Here is a 14,097-nt window from a genome sequence, read left to right on the forward strand (position 1 = left end):
AACCTAAACAAATATTGGATTCCATCAAGAATAGGTATCATGATAACATCTCTAGTATATCCCAAGTCTACACCGCAAGGCGAAGGTGAGGAAATTGGATATGAGCGGTCTCACACAATTCTGAGAGATTGCGTGAGTTGTTAACAAAAGAACATTATTTTGAGGAGTTGAGACGGGATGAGAATACCGAGGAGATAGCGGATTGTTATGGGCCCATCGGAAGGTGTTAAGTTGGCTCGGACTTTTCCAACGTTTTTTTCATGTTAGGCGCTACCTACAAAACTAACGGTATCGGTGGCCTTTCGTGACGGTTTGTTGGGGTGACTTCAGCGTGGAAATCTTTCACCGTGTGTCAGTCGCTTGACCGGTCTGAAACAACGATCGACTATGAGTGGGCCTGCATCATTTTAGTGGCTTGCTTGGTGACATAAGCCCATCGTGATCGGTCGGCGAGGGGACATAGCCCACGATGAGTGCCGACGAGTTTTTCCTAACGCACACAAGCATCTATGTAGATGGCATATCGCTACGTCGTCCTTTCAAAATGTTACGATATTTTTCCAACTACAGAACTTGTAGAAGGCCCAGTTCTCGTGGAACAACGTAGTCAAATCGAAGACGAGGTTATTTTCCAGTAGATGGGATGATTTGGAAAAATATTACGGGGTTGAGTACTCAATTTTGTTTGCTATTTGTGAGAGACTTGGTTTCCTCACGAGGGGATCGGTCGTATGTTGTTAGGCCCGACCAACACATTCACTTTGGGAGTACAACGACCAATAGAGTTGAAGGGTCTCATGCTCGGTGAAGCGTGTACTAGGAAATGCAAACTGTCATGATTTTTGAGTATGTTTAGCTTAATCCACCCGATTCTAGAGATCCGGATGTCGAGATTAGAGCTACCTTCGAGAGAAGTATGATTGTAACTTCGGCACCACCACCGGATTCCTTTGTTTCGTGAACTTCGAGAGGCCTTGTCTCACGCAAGTGTTTAGACTTGTTATTTGAAGAAATAACAAGCGTAAAGCGTGTTAAAGATGGAGAGATAAGGTGTTGGTGCTATTTGCGCACGAGCCATGGACTGCCATGTGCTCATGAATTAATTGAGTTTGAAGAGCAAGAGCGGTCCATCCCTTTTATCGACCCCTTTTGGAAAACATTGTCTGCTTCTCCCAATGTGTCAGTGGGTGTTGGTCCCGATGTTGCACCTTCGATGGACTTGTTCATGAATAGGTTTGCAATGGTTTCTGAAGAAGAGCAAAGGGTTATGATTAGGAAGCTTATGGAGATTGCCGTACCAGAAAGTACATGGCTAGTACCGCCTTGTGAGGAAGCAAAAACCAAAGGTCGGCCGAAAGGTAGATGTAGCAGAAAGCTTCAAACTGGAGATGATAACTCTTCAAAGCGAGATCCATCTCATTTTGAACATTCTCAACGTGACCATGAAGAGTGGGTCTCGTCACAACCAAACATTACGCCCACCCAAAACACCCACACTACACCAAGAAAGAAGTCTTCTCCAAAACTACCAACCCAAAACATCCACACCACACCAACAAATAAGCCTTCTCCAAAAAAACACCAAAACAACCACACCAAGAAATAAACCTTCTCCCCAAAACACCAAAAAACAACCACCACCACGAAATAAGCCTTCTCCAAAAACAGTCACACCACCTAAATGTGAGATGGCTTAGACTTTGGAAAGACGAGGGGTCCTAAGGATTACGGGTTGGATATTCTTGAAGAAATGCATAAATACATTGTTAGAGTCCATGACCCTGTTGGCGATGGCAACTGCGGTTATAGAGCTTTCTGCATTGCATTAGGAAGAAGTCAAGAAGAATGGCCACAGATGAGAAGGGAGTTGTACGAAGAGCTTCGACAACCTCCCCTTTATTGTACTTTGTATAATCAAAGTGAGGTTTTATTCGATGAAGGAAATCCTACATGAAGAAGGTTACGCACCCTTAAATAAGTGGATGAGCATGCCTTTTGCTGGATACTTATTTGCTTCAAGATTTAATGTTGTCCTTATGCATTTAGGAGCTCGTCAGTGCTTCCTTCTCATGCCGCTGAGAACCCAAGCAAATCCTGCGAGAGTGACCCAAGTGTTGGGTAGCGCACATGTTGGTGGAAATCATTTTGTCAATGTTGAACTTGTTGAAGATTGTCCGGTTCCTCCAGTAATGCGCCAATGGCTTAGAGCTCGATATGAAATTGCTGAAAGTTGGAATTTGGCCTTGACAGTAAGGCAATTGCAATTTATGGCATTGAACATTCCCAATTTAATATGGGAAAAGGAGCTTGTTGAAGACCCAACAGTACATGTTATCGATTAAGTTGTTTGTATGTTGTCGATATGATATTTTGATGTAATTTGTATTTTGATGTAATTTGGAACAAGTGTAATTTGATTTGATTTTTATGTTATCAATGTTAAGGCTTTTATTTGATTTGATTTGGAAATCGAGTAATCGACTAAGTTGATTCGGATGGCAATCGAGTGATTTTGAAATCGAGCGATCGACTAAGTGATATATTGATGTAATTTGATATTTTAATGTAATTTGGAACAAATGTAATTTTATTTTATTTTTTTGTTATTTGGAAATAATGTTAGGGCTTTTATTTGATTTGATTTGGAAATCGAGTGATCGATTAAGTTGATTCGGACGGCAATCGAGTGATTTGGAAATAGAGCGATCGACTAAGTTGATTCGGACGTCAATCGAGTGATTTTGAAATCGAATGATCGACTAAGTTGATTCGGATGGCAATCGAGTGATCGACTAATTGATTCGGACCGCAATCGAGTGATTTGAAATAATGTTCGTATGTTGTCAATAATGACCGAAACTACACGGTGAAGTCGTTTGGCTTTAATACAAAACGACCCAGCCAGATCGTTTGGTCTAAAGGCCAAACGATGTGGTCATGTCGTTTGGCCTTTATACCAAACGATGTGGCCATGTCGTTTGGCCTTTATACCAAACGATCTGGCTGGGTCGTTTGAGATTAAAAGCGAACGATCTGCCGTGGTCGTTTGGTTTAAAGGAAAAACGATCTGCTGAGGTCGTTTGGCCTTTATGCCAAACGATGCGGCTGGGTCGTTTGGAAGAAAAATTTTCAAAATTCGTTTTGTTTTTACAACACTTTCATATTCATCAAATTCCACTTTTCCATTCAAACATCAAATATCAAACACTCTCATTCATCAAATTCCACTTTTTCACTCAAACATCAGATATCAAACACTCTCATTCATCAAATTCATCCATACATAAAATTCCATTCAAACATTAAACCCTAAACCCTAAACATTAAATTCCATTCAAACATTCATGCAAACATCATATCCATCAATTCATTCGAAGTTAACAAAATTACAAACCCTAAACTGAAACAAATTACATCTATCAAACTAAATTACAAAGTTACAAACCCTAAACTGAAACAAATCAACTATAGCGCCCACCAATGTACTTGCACCTAGTCAAGTTGTACGCCTGTTCGAAGGAGGACCTTGCTTCCTCTGGCAGATCATTCCCAGCCAATTGCAGACCTCTCTCTAGCAAACGACTGGTTTCATCGATGACATCGTTTTGTCGAAAAAAGAAAAAACAAGATAAGTTACCAATCGAATGCAAAAATCACGGTTAGAGAAAACTCAATTAAAATCACAATACTTACAATCGGTGAACAGTTAGGCCGTGTCTCCCAGGGAGGGATGAATAGGAAGAAGCTCAGGGTTCACCAAAACTACATGAGAATTCCTCGCATACCAAGTCATGTAGTTTTGATGACACTCCCATGGATAAGGCGAAATAGGTCCTCGGTTGCGAGTTGAATCCGTGATTCGCGCCGACGACTCGATAAAAAGTGGCCCAATATTGGTCCGGCTCACCTCATACCAGCGTCTGCCACGGTTCTTGTTCTCCAATTTGGCATTGGAGGATCTCTAGGTACAAGTTGCACGTGACCTAACCGACCACCACCTTTGCGGCAGTAAAGCTCGACAATGTTGAAAAAATATAGCAATCCCTCAAAAATGCAATGTCATCGATCGGGGTTTGTATCTCGATATTTTTGTAGGGATGCCAAACAACCTGAAACAAAATCAAATGTGTCATTAACAACTCTAATGATCAATTACTAAAAATAAATATAAAGAAACTTAAATACCAAATTGTCATTGAATTTAATACTTACATTGAACTCATTCAAATCATCAATTATCGCCGATAAACTGCAATGCATACGTTATGTGTCGTAATAGTGTGGAGCGGCGGGGGATGTCTGTGAGCTTGGTGAGGCGAGATATAGTTGAAGTTTGGGATTTGTCATGAATACGGGAAAATACTCATAGATCCATGCCTAGATATACACAAATAGTTAACATATTGATAGAGTAATAAAATTAACATTAAAAAAATAAACTCTAAAATACTCAAGTTTTACGTAGAAAGAGTCATATAGCTGTAACCCCTTTCACCTTCGCACATGTGGCGCCCGAGACCCTATATAAAAGCGCCAAAATTCTTTGCACCCCATGCATACTCTTCTATCTCACTGAATTTCAACAACGGCCTCAGATAACATATAGGCACTCCAGTCCCAGACTTGTCAGTAAAAACGGCACATCCAAAGAAAAACAGAATAAAAGCTCTAACAGTCCGTTGAACATCCTGGAAACTCGAGGCCTTCTCTACCACATTCAGCCGGCGTCACATATAGGGCTATCATGAATCTTGTTCGCAAAATGCTTCCGGATGAATTCTAGCCTTACTTTTGAAGTGAACTTGCTAGCTTCCATCTCCGCCCTAATCAAATCAATAGGGAGCCCCAGACCAAGATGTAAGAGATTTATCGATTGTTGTAAGTTCAGCTCACTGTCCCCTTGCACCGCTCTTCCTCTAACTGTGACTCCACAGATTTGGACAACATCGTCCAAAGTCGCGATCATCTCCCCAATGGCATATGGAAGGTGTTGGTCTCGGATGCCATCTCTCCACAAACGCGAGAGATCAATGGTGGATCCATATGCTCGTGATAACCTTCCACGAGATCAAACAACCCGATCCTTCTCAACGCCGCGGCAAATCTCGGAGACCTTTCACATTCATTTTGAAATTCCATTGGGATAACTTCGCTAAGTGTGAAACACACTTCAACTCAGCGATCCTCTGAAACAACCGAGCACGCATTAGATATATATGAACAGAAACAAAAGATTTTGTAAAAGAAAATCAAAGTACACAAGAAAAACAAAATATTACCCTTCTCTCCCAAACATCGCGAGCGACATGCACCGCATAGTCATACAACAACTCTGACTCATACGGGCCTCCCCCATACACACCTCTTTGAAACTCCAAATCATCATTGGATTTTCTTACGAAATCCAATACCGGAGGTGCTTCTTCCACTGGTGGTACGTCTTCTACCACATATTCTTCAACATCATCATCCTGCTCATCCTCCTCCTCACTCTCCTCCTCACTCTCACTCTCCTCTTCTACTATACTCTTCCCTTTGTCTAAACCTACATCTAAACCTACATTAGTATCACTATCTACACTATCTACACTATCTTCACTAAACGAATCAACCTCAGGAACCTCAGGAACCTCAGGAACCGCTTTTTCCAAATGGTCCCCTCTGCGGCGATGCCGTTAAGCCGTCGCCCTATGTCTTTTTTTCTTCCAACTGCATCACCGCTAGAGGAACCGCCACCAAACAATTTCTTAACACCCTTCAATGTAGTTTTGCTACATTCTTCACATTCTTTGATCGAGGACCCATCGCTATAAAGAAAAATAAAATAAGTATTAGTAAACCATATTTAAATAAACAATGTACAAAGAAAACCACTAGAAAAAAGAGATCATCCCAGTTGTAAAACTAATATACTTATAAGCTTGCTATGATAACTCCAAGTATATATGAAGAAATAGAATGAGGCGTTACACTATCCAAATTCTATCGAATTTTGGGCAGAGTTTCCTTTGTTTAGTCAACATTTAGTATACTTAAACTGTGTGTCATAACCTGGAAATCAATAATGACATCCTTCCAACAACCATATGTACATAACACCCTATAAAATATTCAACCCACAATACAATTTCTGTCCCTCGTCAAGCATAGGGGAAACCACCCAAAAAAACTACCTTGATTGTACATTCAGTAAATTTGATAACCAAAGAAAAAGCTTCTCACCTATAATGCTTTACCGCTTCAGTTTTGTTCCCCTGTATCCAGACCTTAAGCAAGTACTCGTAAAAGCTGCATGTAATCAAGGTCATTACTCATTAGTCAAGACTCAAGAACATAAGCAATATAAAAGGTGAGTAACAGAATGTACAGAGACACTAATCATAAAATGGTAAAAGTATCTTCTCTTATAACATCAAGCCCTAAAGGAAAATACTAGGTATGAAAGATGAGCACTATGAAAGTTTAGCAACAAGATGTAAAGCAACTCATTTTTTAATTTTCAAGCGGGCTCTAAATCACATGTTTGGGGGTATCACCATGGGGTAGCATCGCTAGTATTTTCTAAAGCGTATTATTACTAAAATGGAGAACTTTATAGAATGTAAAATAATCTCTAACAAAAGTAGCTTCAAGTCTTGACTTATGCAAATTAAATGCAGTCAAGTCATATTGCAGCTTATCTTTGCAATATGACTCCTCATCATTTACTCGATCATACTATAGACCAACTTAATAGCATCCTAGATAGTAAAACAACAACCCCAAGTCCGGATGATACCCAAACATGGCTAAGCACTGCGATCACTCATCAAACTACATGTTTAGATGGTCTTCAAACTCACAAGTTTTTAAAGAAAAAGAACTTATTCATTATTTACTTTACAAAGCAATATTCAACATGTTTTTATATAACTAAACTAGTGATTGCCAAACAAGAGAAAAATAAAATTTACACTGCTGTTACTTTATAATGATATTTGCTACACTAACAAATGACCTCTTTCACTTTACTATCCAACTCCGATAAGTTTACGAGAAAATGAATTTTGAGAAAGTACAGTTTGACATAGTATATCTTCTCTTTGCTACTTATTTCCTTTTTGTTGACAAGAACTTCGTAAGTTTACGAAATATTATGAGCCTTGTTCTTACTAAGTATAGACTCTGGCTAACATAGTTTAACGTGAGTTAAAGCTCCCCACCGACTACAAATATCACAAAGAAAAGATTGATGAGAATCATCTCCGAAGAAGGATTATGCTTGAAAAAAAAAAAAGCCTTCAAGAGTCAGCTGGTGCAATTTGAATACTTTAGGCAGTCTAGAGTCTATTGAACGCGAAGCAATAAATTTTTCAGTCATTTGAGCTACGGTGTCACGGATGTGACCAAGACTAGTTTCTATACTCAGTCTCTAGAGAAGAATTTCTAGTGTTCCCTTTAAGTTTATAGTGGAAATATAGTTTTCCACCTATATAAGGAGTTCAGACAAGCAATATATTGATGGCACAAAGACCAAGCCAATATGCATGGCGTGAAAGCGCTAGAACTTTGTCTTAGGAAACCTCGCTACCCCCAAGAGATCCAAGTAGTGGGGCTCTGGCGAGCTATGTCCAAGACCTATCCTAAAGTCGTTGGGGACCCATGACGTACCCTGGCCCTAGTATTGCACCAAGAAAGTTTCTTGATCTCTCATTCAATACTTTCAAATGCTACACTTGATCTCTCATTCAATACTCTCACAGGGGAAGTTCCTAACTTTGCTGCCATTTAGAGTTAGAAAAAACACTCAGCCATCCTAGTTTATGGCCTGTGCTTCATAAGTCATGACTACACGCTTTAAGGTTGTGGTGTTTCATTGTAGGGATGTTAATCATAAGTATGGCCTGTACTTGGAAATGAGGTGAGACTCTTTTTAGAGTTTTGATTAAGTTGTAATGGATTGGGACCTATAGTACAACTTTGATGTAGCTTATTATGGTTATTACTGTGAACCTCTCACACTCATATTATAGTAAAAATGTTATTTTATTGACCCAAAAATAAAAGATTTGGAAAAATTGGGTTAGAACCGGAATCCTTATTCTACATCAGAAAAGAAGTTGTAACTCTTCAGACAGCAGCAATTTAGGTGGTGATTTTTGTTATTTAACGTGGCGGGTATTGAGGCTGCCTCTTCCGCCTACTGGCTATAGCCTCACTATCCATTGGAACACCTTTAGTGTACTTAGGATTGTTGACGATGAATATTGTTAAATTAGATACCAGATCACTATTGGACCAAACACCACATCTAGGCTAATGCCATATGCGCGCGCTGTCAACTCCTGAATTTGAAGGTCTATTTATCTAATGGTTGAATCAAAACATTGCAATGTGATAGTGGTTTTAAGTTTTTGATAATCAGACTTCTTGCAGCATCTCAGGACTCAAGTATTACAACAAAATAACTGGACTCTCTCTGCAACAAAATGAACTTGACTCTGTCCCTCGTCAAGCATAGGGAAACCACCTTGATAACATACATTCAGTAAGTTTGAAGGAAGGGCAAACAGTCAAAAAAACACCACAATGCCCTGGGATAACACACTCGGCTTTTGGGTCTAGTTATATGGCATTGCTAACATCAATTTGGATAGAATCAAAGCCTAATGCTGTTATATGTGATTTTGGGTCTAACATTCTACACTTGGCGAGGAGGTAGTAAAGCAGGTAAGTGTTTATAATATCTCAAGCTCGGCTTTTGCTACTTAACTTCTCCTTAAAGAGAAGCCAACTACTCTGCCGACACCCAAGTATAGATCAATCTTAGCTAAATATATGTACATTTTAAATCCTATATGTGAAACACAAACCATTACATTTATAGCATGCTAAAGAATTCATAAACACAATAAAAGAGAAATATACAAAGTGAGTGAAGTCCATTGGTGAGGAATTAAAATAATGAGCCTCATAATTTAAAACATTCAGGTTTCAATTATTAGTTTAGTTAGTAGTTACCTTCGGAAAAATGCGAGAATATAGCTTTTACGACTAAGGCTTCAAAGCTTGGAAAGCGATGTGCTTTTTTGAGAGGGTTAAAGGTCGAGCATGTTGGATGGTCTATAGGTCTTAAAGCTTTGAAAACCTCATTGTGTCCTAACTCATGAGAAAGTGGGTGTGGGTTTGTTGGACTCTGTTTTGCCTACTGATCCTCCGGTCTACCATTTGTAAATTTGTTTCAATATAACCCACACGGAATGGAAGTGGGCTGATTAAGCATCTAGTTCAAATATAACTGTTCAGCCACAACAATACTATTTAGAACACAATGGCATGTGCCAAATTGCAATTGTCATTATTCCATCAACATCGAAAAAAAAAACAAAACAATAGCTTTCTTTAGTTTAATTGGCATATGCAATGTATAATATAATGCTTTATAGTACATGGTTGGGTCACTTGTATAAACTGCAAATTCATTTGAGCTTCAGAACAAATATTCTACTTCTCAAACAAACTCAATTACTAACACACACTTATAAAACTACAAAAACAAAAAAAAAAATGGTGAACAACCCATTTCTTAATTTCACGTTACCACTCACACATAAAAAACTAATCTTTCAAAGCAAATAAAATATCTTGTAGAAGCTAATAAGAGATTCTCAGTTTCTACACCAAAAAAATTGGTGAACCCAAAGACAAGAATAGAAACATTACAGAAAATGTGAGTAGAAGACATACTTCGAGTGCAATGTGAGAGGAAAATAACAGTTATATCTAGTGCGCCATACCTGGATTGTGAGACGATTGGATTGTGAGAAGATGTAAGCTGGATGGCTATCTGGTGAAACTCCTGTGCAAATCAAGTACAGGAGCTATCAGCTACAACTCTAAAGGATTCTAACGCCACTCAATAATGCAATCAAGACTACGACATATTCACAATTCCTTCAATCCTTTTAAACTCACACTGTTGAAAATGCGAGGGAGACACTCAAACCAATTGATAAACAAGTTGATATACCTCCTAATCCTTATTTACTCTATAGTCATCCTTACCATAATCGCCTCATACATTATACCAAATCCCAAATACACGAAATTCTTTAAATTGGTAAAACAAATGATTTTCGATTAAATGCAACTAAAGGGAAATTAATGATACCATTTATCATCATAACAGTGAATGGTGCTAAACTAAACAAAAACTCTACTATACCATCATCGTTATTACTTATTACCATCAAAATGTATAAAAAAGATAATAATATACACTGCGATATCATTTCTATTGGTGAAAAAAAACAAACTATCGTTAAATAACCACTATACAAATAACACTACTCAAAACCTAGGGTCTTGAAAACTAGCTTGTATAACTTACATTAACTTAAGGTTAGAATAGCATTACTCTTCCTCATCATAAAAATTCAACTGGGTGCTTTCTTTATCATGACTGCATGCAATATGATTTCTTTATCTTATATATACGTTAAATAAAGAATTATGTGTCCTGAGATTTTTTTTAACTAATGGAGCTACGGAGCTACTTTATTCTTTCATGCAGACCAACAGACGGATGCAATAACCTTTGGCCCCAACCTAGACTAAGGCTAGTATCAAGTATCAACTGTCAAGACTTCGATTCGAGCCAACTGAACTTCAATATGTACAACAGTACAAGCTCGGTTAATCAATAAGTTTTAGTTAGTGTGCATGAGCCTCCCGTCGAGCCAATGGCACAAGAAGAGCCCATACAATATTTGTCTACTCAGGCCAATCTAGCTTAGTACTGTCTCTTCATATAACTGACCTAAACTTAGCCACAGTGAAATATAAATATAAACAAATCAAGTAAAATGCATCTTATAAGAACAATAAAGAGATCTTGACTTGAGTTCTCACTGGTAACAGGTCAAAAGGCAAATTTAGCAAGAAATTTGATCATCAAACTTTGGCATTGGTTGTCAAACTTTGTCACTACTTGGAAAAAAAAACTAACAATCTACTCTACACAATGTTGAATTATTACAATAATAAAGACAACTATTCAATCTCAATTACAACGACAAAAATGATTATAGTTCAATAATTATAGTTTCCTAAAAATAAAATCAACGACAAAAATGAACCTTAACGACGACACGCTTGACATCTTTAATGAATGTTCCGTATAGACCGAGTTCGCTCGTTCGTTGAGAGAGAGCGAGCGAACTTGGAAATATAGAATGGTGTACCAATTATAATGCGATATTTTAACAAGAACTTTGACTAACATTAGAAACTTAAAGTACTGTTAAGGAACTTACCTATATCTTTCCACAGTGATTGATTACTTCTAAATTTGTCTCAATTGATTGATGCCTGAGTCCTGACGACGCGGTTTGAAGTTGGAGTAACAATCGGCAGTGATTTTGAAGTTGAAGTTGGAGTGACTTTTTCGAAATAGCTGTGAGTGTGGATAAGAAGCTGATTTCGAAATAGCTGTGGGTGTTATGTTTTGCTTCAATTTCGAAATAGCTGATTTTTGAAGACCATTCGCGAAGAACTAACCTGTTGCTGGGCTTCAATCCATCAAATTTCGAGAGATTGGGCAGTGAGAAGAACTAAATCAGTTCAATCGCGAAGAACCAACCTGCTCAAGTTCTTCAATCCATCAAATTTTGAAATCCATCAAATTTCGAACTAACCTGCTCAAGTTCTTATAATAAACAATAGATTGTTTGATTGTTTATGTTGTAAGGTTGTAATTTCGCGATTGTTTATGGATTAGATTGCTTCACGAAATTGATTTTGGGTATTGTTTGTTAGGGTTTCGCGAAGGATTTTGCGCGATAGAGATGACCGGTTGAAGAGGTTTTTCCGGTTTCGGCGATTTGGTGGGGGGTGTACTGGGCCTTTAGTTGGGCTTTGTTGTTTGGACTTGGGCTGGAGGCTGCCCAATCTAATTTCAGTGGCGCCTAATACAGCACTCTTAAATTATTATATGTAGCATACTACTATTAAACTACTAGATATAGCATATAATTAAGTATCCAACAACAAATGACATTGTAATCTACTTGCCATTAGATATATCATCCGACCTCATATATCATACTATTTTTGTTTTTTGAAATATGATCCGACCTCAAATATGATAATCTGGAGACAGTACAAAGGAAGTGAGAGAGAGCCTCACCTATAACAACACATCGTTACAAACAGCAATGCACCCTCAGTAATGGGCATAAACTAATTATTCACTAGTAATAAGAAGTTCCCAACGGAGAACCAAGTCCCTAAACCTATCCTTCCTCTCTATTATGCTGTTAGGGTTTTTCGTTTTATTATTGTTAGGGTTTTTTTTTAGTAAAGGGATAAGGAAAGCTTCTTCGTTGTTGGTTCTATTATTACTAATGATGGTTTTTTTAGGAGGGTTTTAGGATGGAGAAACTTCTGAAATATTTCGAATTGCCACTGACATTACACAATGGAAAGTTATTCATATTTGTTTCCGAGGGAATAATAACATGATCGATGATAACTACTTCGGCTTCAATAAATGCATAGGAATCTTACACTAGAAGTAAAAACCGATCAAATTCAATGTTTAAAAACTGTTAGAAGGTTTGTTTGTCCCCTAATTGTTTGTGTGCTTTGTTTTTCTAGGCTCCCCTTGTTTCTATATCTAGGTATTTTAATCTTTTTGGTTTTTTCTTGTTTTAGCTTTCTCATTGTATTACACTGACGAGGTGAACAAATCCTCAAACCACAATATACAAAGTAGAGGACTAAAAATGAGTCATTGAAAGCAGGTCACTTATTTCAAGCATGATGAAGTACAGATGGACCATATGAATCATTGAAAGCAAATCACTTATTTCAAGCAAGATGAAGTACAGATGGAGTACATAGGTAATCTAAGGTAAAGGTTAACAATGGGAAATGACAGCAACAAATCTACGGAAGAGCTTCCTCTTCTGGCCATTTGAGTTATCGATTCCAATGCGACAAATACGAAACAGCAAGTATCACATTTAAAAGTAGCCCCACCGCCTGCACTCTCACATTCTAGGGTGTGTACCTATTTTTACAACAAAAAAATAATCATGTTAGTCTCAAACTTCAAAAACTTGATGTATAAGAAATTGGATATAAATGAGCCGAGTTCATAAGTAAAATTTCCACAACCTCAACTCAAGACATAAGCATAAACAAAACATTAATCTAATTCTATTTGGCATCATTCTAAATGAACATGCAACATAAGCAATAAACAGGTTCACCAAGTACCTAAAGCCTCATGAGGAGATCGAATTCAATTGGTAAGTGCTCTGTTATGAGGCATACGACCACTATCAACTATCTTCTCTATCTCTCGAGGATACCAATTTAATACATGCATAGTGCATCCCAGAAGTAAGTCAATTTTCATCGATGATATATGAGAAAAAATTGTGTACATAGCTTACCTGGCCATTAACAAATCTGTTAAGCATCAATTTTTCCAGCTACTTATCGTGCACTTGAATTATGTCTCCATCCCAAGCAACCGTGTTGCAATGAAACATATACATTACGCACACCAGTTAATACAATAACATATACATCTCAGTGATGGAAAACTCAATTGTCATTGCAAATACATACGACTACTCATTCTTTATAATCAAATGAACAGTAGGCATCATAAAAGGTTTTCAGATTGACTTACATTTTACAAACTTTACATGTGCAGACTTGAAAAACCTCCCAACCACTAGCTGCTTTCGGGAATCAAGACATTGAAACGTTGCTGAAGATTCTACTGAAAGTAGCTTTTCACCAAGCTTTGCTGTAGTCGGACAGTTGTCAACACATATTACCATAACCACTTTCTGTTTTCCCTCTCTCTCATTCTTCTTGTTCACTTTTTGTGTAAGCCGGCTTTTTCGTCCTTTTCCCACATTATTTTTGTCACAGTTAACCTTTGTGCATGTGATGTAGTACTATGACATTGTTTATCCATGTCTATGGAACAACTCTTAACCTAAAATATAAGGAAATATTTGAGAAGCTGGACATGATAGAGTTAGCTACCCCAGGAGGCTGTCAAGTTATAATGATCTATCCTCTCAAATTAAAAGTTTC

The 14,097-nt window shown here is 37.8% G+C and overlaps 2 long non-coding RNA genes across 3 annotated transcripts; both read right to left on the reverse strand.

The window, feature by feature from the left end:
- Positions 1 to 5,697: 5,697 nt before the first annotated feature.
- Positions 5,698 to 11,757, reverse strand: LOC147516133 (uncharacterized). Of its 2 annotated transcripts, XR_015213588.1 has the most exons (5): positions 11,539 to 11,757; positions 11,295 to 11,454; positions 9,777 to 9,838; positions 6,223 to 6,288; positions 5,698 to 5,807 (listed from the first exon to the last, which is right to left on the reverse strand). It is a non-coding gene; the product is annotated as an uncharacterized LOC147516133 (long non-coding RNA). The 2 variants fall into 2 exon arrangements; XR_015213587.1 differs by having other exon boundaries at positions 11,295 to 11,756.
- A 1,069-nt stretch (positions 11,758 to 12,826) lies between these two features.
- LOC147516134 (uncharacterized) lies at positions 12,827 to 13,430 on the reverse strand. Its single transcript, XR_015213589.1, has 2 exons — positions 13,261 to 13,430; positions 12,827 to 13,051 (listed from the first exon to the last, which is right to left on the reverse strand). It is a non-coding gene; the product is annotated as an uncharacterized LOC147516134 (long non-coding RNA).
- Positions 13,431 to 14,097: the final 667 nt, after the last annotated feature.

Source organism: Coptis chinensis, chromosome 2 (assembly GCF_015680905.1).
Source record: "Coptis chinensis isolate HL-2020 chromosome 2, ASM1568090v1, whole genome shotgun sequence".
Taxonomy (NCBI): domain Eukaryota; kingdom Viridiplantae; phylum Streptophyta; class Magnoliopsida; order Ranunculales; family Ranunculaceae; genus Coptis; species Coptis chinensis.